Source organism: Chiloscyllium plagiosum, chromosome 50 (genome assembly GCF_004010195.1).
Source record: "Chiloscyllium plagiosum isolate BGI_BamShark_2017 chromosome 50, ASM401019v2, whole genome shotgun sequence".
In the NCBI taxonomy this organism is placed as follows: domain Eukaryota; kingdom Metazoa; phylum Chordata; class Chondrichthyes; order Orectolobiformes; family Hemiscylliidae; genus Chiloscyllium; species Chiloscyllium plagiosum.
The window spans coordinates 6,676,740-6,682,350 of record NC_057759.1 but is presented as its reverse complement, the minus strand read 5'-3'; the positions used below and the strand labels follow the sequence as shown (position 1 = coordinate 6,682,350).

The 5,611-nt window shown below is 47.2% G+C and overlaps 1 long non-coding RNA gene across 1 annotated transcript in view; it reads left to right on the top strand.

The window, feature by feature from the left end:
• Window positions 1-5,611, top strand: part of LOC122544658 — a 13,637-nt gene continuing 8,026 nt past the window's right edge. Inside the window, exon 1 of the long non-coding RNA XR_006310419.1 lies at window positions 1-64. This is a non-coding gene — a long non-coding RNA (uncharacterized LOC122544658). The remainder of the gene's footprint in view (window positions 65-5,611) is intronic.

Sequence of the window (5,611 nt, the reverse complement as noted above, 5' to 3'; positions counted from 1 at the left end):
GACTCCAAAACAGATAGCAATTTGGTGTACTCAGTTTTCATCATCTCAAAACCAAGAAAGGCTGGTAAAGAATATAATATATATGCACTTTATAACATTTCTGGATCAGTGAAAGTGGAGATTTTCTTTGGTTTATCTTAACCCTCAAAAACCCAGCCACTTTGAAACATTGCTAGTGTTTCTCTTGCTTACAGCATGGAGCGAAGGTCTGCCCAAGCTTTTTGAATCTTTTTACATTTGAATTTATTAATCATCGATAGTGTTTGCAATCATCTAAAATCATAGAGATGTTCCATCTATATCAACTAAATTAACAACAGGGCAATGTGAATTGGAAGAGGGAACGTTACACTGATGGCTAATTGCTTTACCTTGCATCTTGTTTTCAGGGAATTCCCACATTTTGGCCCTGGGACATCAATCTATTGATTGCCCCAATACAACAGCTTATTGTTTGAGAATGGTCCCTTCTGGCCTTGGTCTTTGGGGGCAAGGAGGCATTTGCTCTGGGTCTAGCATCATTCACATGAGTGTTTCATTTCATTGCCCTGAGTGTTTCTTTGCTGACACAACGATAGATGGAAGGACAGGTAGTATTGAGGAAGGGATAAGGCTGCAGAAGGATTTACAAGAAATATCCCAGGGATGAAGAGCTTGTCATATGAGGAGAGGTTGAGGAATATGAGTCTAGACTTTTTTAGAAGGGTGAGGCTGCATCTGGTTGAAAGTTGGAGAATTCTGAGAGGCCCGGATAGAGTAGACATAGAGAAGATGTTTCCACGAGTAGAAGAGACTAAGAACCGAAGGCACAGCCTCAGAGTGAAGGGAACTCCCTTTAGAACGGAGATGAGGAGGAATTTCTTCAGCCAGACAGTGGGGAATCTGTGGAATTCATTACTGGAGAGGGCTGTCATTATGTCGTTAAGACAGAGATAGGTTCTTGATCAGTAGGAGGATCAACTGTTACGGAGAGGAGGCAGGAGAATGGGGTTAACAAACATATCAGCCATGACGGAATGGCGGAGCAGAGTTGATGGGTCAAATGCCTGCTATATCTTATGGTCTTGATTACTACGAGACTAATAGGCGGCACGGTGGCACAGTGGTTAGCACTGATGCCTCACAGCGCCAGAGACCCGGGTTCAATTCCAGCCTCAGGCGACTGACTGTGTGGAGTTTGCACGTTCTCCCCGTGTCTGCGTGGGTTTCCTCCGGGTGCTCCGGTTTCCTCCCACAGTCCAAAGATGTGCAGGTAAGGTGAATTGGCCATGCAAAATTGTCCGTAGTGTTAGGTAAGGGGTAAATGTAGGGGTATGGGTGGGTTGCGCTTCGGCGGGTCGGTGTGGACTTGTCGGGCTGAAGGGCCTGTTTCCACACTGTAATGTAATCTAAGTTGATCTCATCCCAGCCTCACTGCAAATTCCTGCCCCCTCCCTTTAACACCTCACTGATTAACAATCTGTCTGTCCCCTCCTTCAATTTATTCAGTGTCCCGACATACACCCACATACTGGGAAGTGATTTCCCAGAGATTCTCACCCCCTCTGCCTTGGAGAGAAGCCATTTCTCAACATCTCTCGTTTCAATCTGTCCCACCCCCTTCTCCTGAAACAATGACCCCCTTGTTCTAAATTGTCACACCTGAGGAAACATCCTCTCTGTCTCCTTTGTCAATCCCACCTCTCTGTCTCCTTTGTCAATCCCATATACTCGCTGCCTTCAGTGTGATAAATTTGCCTCTCAGGTCCCTTTTTAATCTTTCCCCTCTCACCTTAAACCTATGCCTACTAGTTTTGGACACCCCTACATTGGGGAAAAGACTATACCTATTTACCTTTTCTGTGCCCCTCGTAATTTTATAACCTCTATAAGGTCACCCCTCAGCCTCCAACGCTCCAGGGGAGAAAAGCTCCCAGCTTATGAAGCTTCTGCTTATAACTCAAACCTTGCAACCTTGGTAACATCTTTGTTAATCTTTTCTCTAACCTTTCGAGCTTAACGACATCCTTTCTACAGCAGGTTGACCAGGACTGTACACAGTATTCTAAAAATGGTCTCACCAACATCCTGTACAGCTATAACGTGATGCCCCAACTCCTGTCGTCAGTGCTCTGACCAGTGAAGGCAAGCATGCCAAACGCTTACTTCACCACAGTGTCAAGCTGCAATGCCACATTTAAGGAACTGTCTTCCTGCACCCCATAGGTCTGTTTGTTTGGAAACACTTCCCAGACGATAGCATCAATAAAGATGTATCTAGACAGATGCATGAATGGGCCTTTCAATATTCTGTAAGTTTCAATTAGATTCTCTCTCATCTTTCTAAACCCCATCGAGTTAAGAACCAGAGTCCTCAACCTCTCCTCATTTGAGAGGTGCTTTATCCCTGGGATTTTTCTTGTAAACCCCCTCTGGACCCCCTCCAAGTTCAGCACATCCTTCCTCAGATAGGGGGCCCACAACTGTTCACAATGTCCCAAATGTGGTCTGATCAGAGCATTATACAGCCTCAGCAGAACATCCTTGCTCTTGTATTCTAACCCTCTCAAAATGAATGCTAACACTACATTTGCCTTCCTGTAAGGCATAGGGTTAAAATTGTGCAGAATAAGGGAACAGGTGTTGTTTCTGCAAAAGCTTACATTATAAAATTAGGCTGTGCATGCAAATACTAAACAGTGAGAACCGAAAACAAATAGAATTATCTATGACTAATAAGGCAGAGCCATTGTGGAGCGGGATGTACCAGGCATAGGAAAACAGAAAGAAGCAAAAACAGGTAGAATTATCTCTGACTAATAGGGCAGAGCAATTGTGGAGCAGGATGTACCAGGCATAGGAGAATAGGAGAAGCGAAAACAGGCCAAATTATTTATGACTAATAGGGCAGAGCGACCGTGTAGCGGGATGTACCAGTAACAGGAGAATAGTGTGCCAGTCTCAGGAGGGATGTGGCCAATGGATGGAATTTAGTTTGGTAGGATGATCGCATGAAGACAGCAAACTATGCCAGGATAGTCACGTATAAGGAATGAGATAAATAAGAGTAAGAGGCGATAGGCTTAGAGTAATGGGAGAAGTAAACAGAGGCGGAGAGAAGCTAGACAAAGGTGAAGTGAAGCTAGAGCTTGTGATAGGCTACGCGCTACTGTAAAAGTAACCAATGGGGTGAAAGGGGAGGACCGAGAGATGCAGCTGAACAGCATAAATCAGAATGTAACCCTCAGATCGGGGTGCTTACTCATTAGGCACCCGTTCTTGCAAGTACGTATCAATAAAATTCGCTGCTTCTGAAATTTATTAATATGCGAGTTTTGTTTCTCACACTCCCTAACTGCCAACTCAACCTGCCTGTTAACCTGAAGAGAATCCTGAACTCGGACTCCCAAGTCCCTTTGTGCTTCCGAAACCTTTCCCCATTTAGGAAACAGTCTCCGCCTCTATTCTTCTAATCCCATTGCATACCCTCCCACACTGTCATCCATCTGCCAACCGAACCTTAATAGGATCCTGAACTCGGACTCACCCCCGAGGACCTTGTTTGTGCTTCAGGCCTGGCAGCATCTGTCCAGAGACAGACAGAGAGAAAGCGGAGTCAACGTTTCGAGTCCGGGGCAGCCGTCCTTCGGGAGAGTGGCCTTTGGTCTTGATGTGCCGCCGCACAATTTCTTGTTCACTCCCACCTCTCTGTCTGTGTGTGTATTTGTCATTATTATTGAGTTTGGCGAGTCCCGGAGCCGGCCCTGTTGTTTCTCTCTCCTGAAAGGGTTGTCCCTTTAAAGAGTCTTTCCCCTGAAGCAGCTGCTAACGGTCACTTGGGGCACGAGGCCGTTAACCGCCATCTCGCGCGGGTCCTGAAGCTAAAATGGCGCCGGGGCCACGCGGGAAGGAAAAGCGCCGAGGGAGAGCGGACTGTGTCAACATGTCCCGTTCCCGAGGGTCAGGATGGTGGTTATTGGGGGGTGCAGGGGGGACAGGAGAGATTCCCCCTCCCAGTGAGGCATCTTGTACAAACCGCGAGGTCTCTCCGTCTCCCTGTCTCTGTACATCTATCTCTCTCTGTAACTGTTTGACTGTCCATGACTTGCTTTAACTCTCTGACCAGGTCGATTAATCTCGATGACTGTGTGATTTTGTGTTTCTCTGTGTCTCTCTATGACCATATTTCTTTATGACTCTGCCCCTCTGTATATCTATGTCTCTCTGTTTCTCCCTGCATCTCTATGATTTTGCTGAGAGGTGCAAGGGAGGAGCGAAGGACTTCTGGGAAGGTTTAAGTGGGAAGTGCACCCAACTCCAGCTCCTCGAAAACCGAGTTAGGGAACTGGGGCTGGATGGACTACAGATCATCCGGGAGGCTGAGGGGGAAATTGAGAGGATGTACAGGGAGGTGGTCACTCCCCAGACACAGTATAAGGACAGCTGGGTTACTGTCAGGGGGAGGAAAGGGAACCGACGGTCAGGGCAGGGATCCCCTGTGGCCGTTCCCCTCAGCAATAAGTACAGTAGCACCTCGACTTATGAACTTAATCCATTCTGGGACCCGGTTTGCGAACTGTAAAGTTCGCGAACTGAATCAATTTTTCCCATTGTTCGGATAGCGTAAGAATGCTTGGACGGCTGTTCACAGTGCACGCGCCAAAGACGAACTGAATGAGATCACGCAGGGCCCGAGAGCTTTTGCGTTCAACAAGTGCATAGCAAAGCAGAACAATGAAACCATATGGTCACACACGGGCATTTTGCGTTTGTCCCTTCATTTGTACCTTGAATTTTGTACGTACGTTGAAGCAAACCTTTACGTACAATCCTGTTCGTAAACTGATTTGTTCGTGAACGGGGTCGTTCTTATGTCGAGGCTCTACTGTACACCATTTTGGATACTGCTGGTGGGGATAGCCGACCAGGGGAAAACCATAGTTGTCAGGTCTCTGGCACTGAGCCTGGCACTGTGGCTCAGAAGGGAAGAGCGGAAAATAGAAAAGCACTACTGGTAGGGGACTCAATAGTTAGACGGATTAACAGGAGATTTTGTGGTCAGGAATAGGACTCCCGGAAAATGTGTTGCCTCCCCAATGCCAGGGTCTGGGCTGTTGCCATTTGGGTTTGCAAGATAATGAAGGGGGAGGGTGAGCAGCCAGAAATCGTGATACATATTGGCACCAATGATATAGCCAGGAAAGGGATTGAGGGTCTGAAAAGTGACTACGGAGAGTTAGGTTGGAAGCTGCAGAGCAGGACGAGTAGAGTAGTGATCTTGAGTTTGCTCCTGGTGCCACAAGATAGTGAGATGAGGAACAGTCAGCGAATGCAGCTTAACACATGTCTGCGAGGCTGGTGCAGGAGGGAGGGCTGCAGATACCTAGACCATTGGGATACCTTTTGGGGAAGCTGGGATCTGTACATGAAGGACAGGTTGCACCTGAATGGGCAGGGCAAAAATATCCCAGCTGGGAGATTTGCTTGTGTGATTCGGGAGGGTTTAAACTAGTTTGGCAGGGGGGTGAGAATCAGAGCCACACGCCTGAAAGGGGGTCATTTGCAGACAGGACAGTGACAGGATGTATTGAATCTATCAGGAAGGTTTCTCACATGTTGAAACAAAGGGATC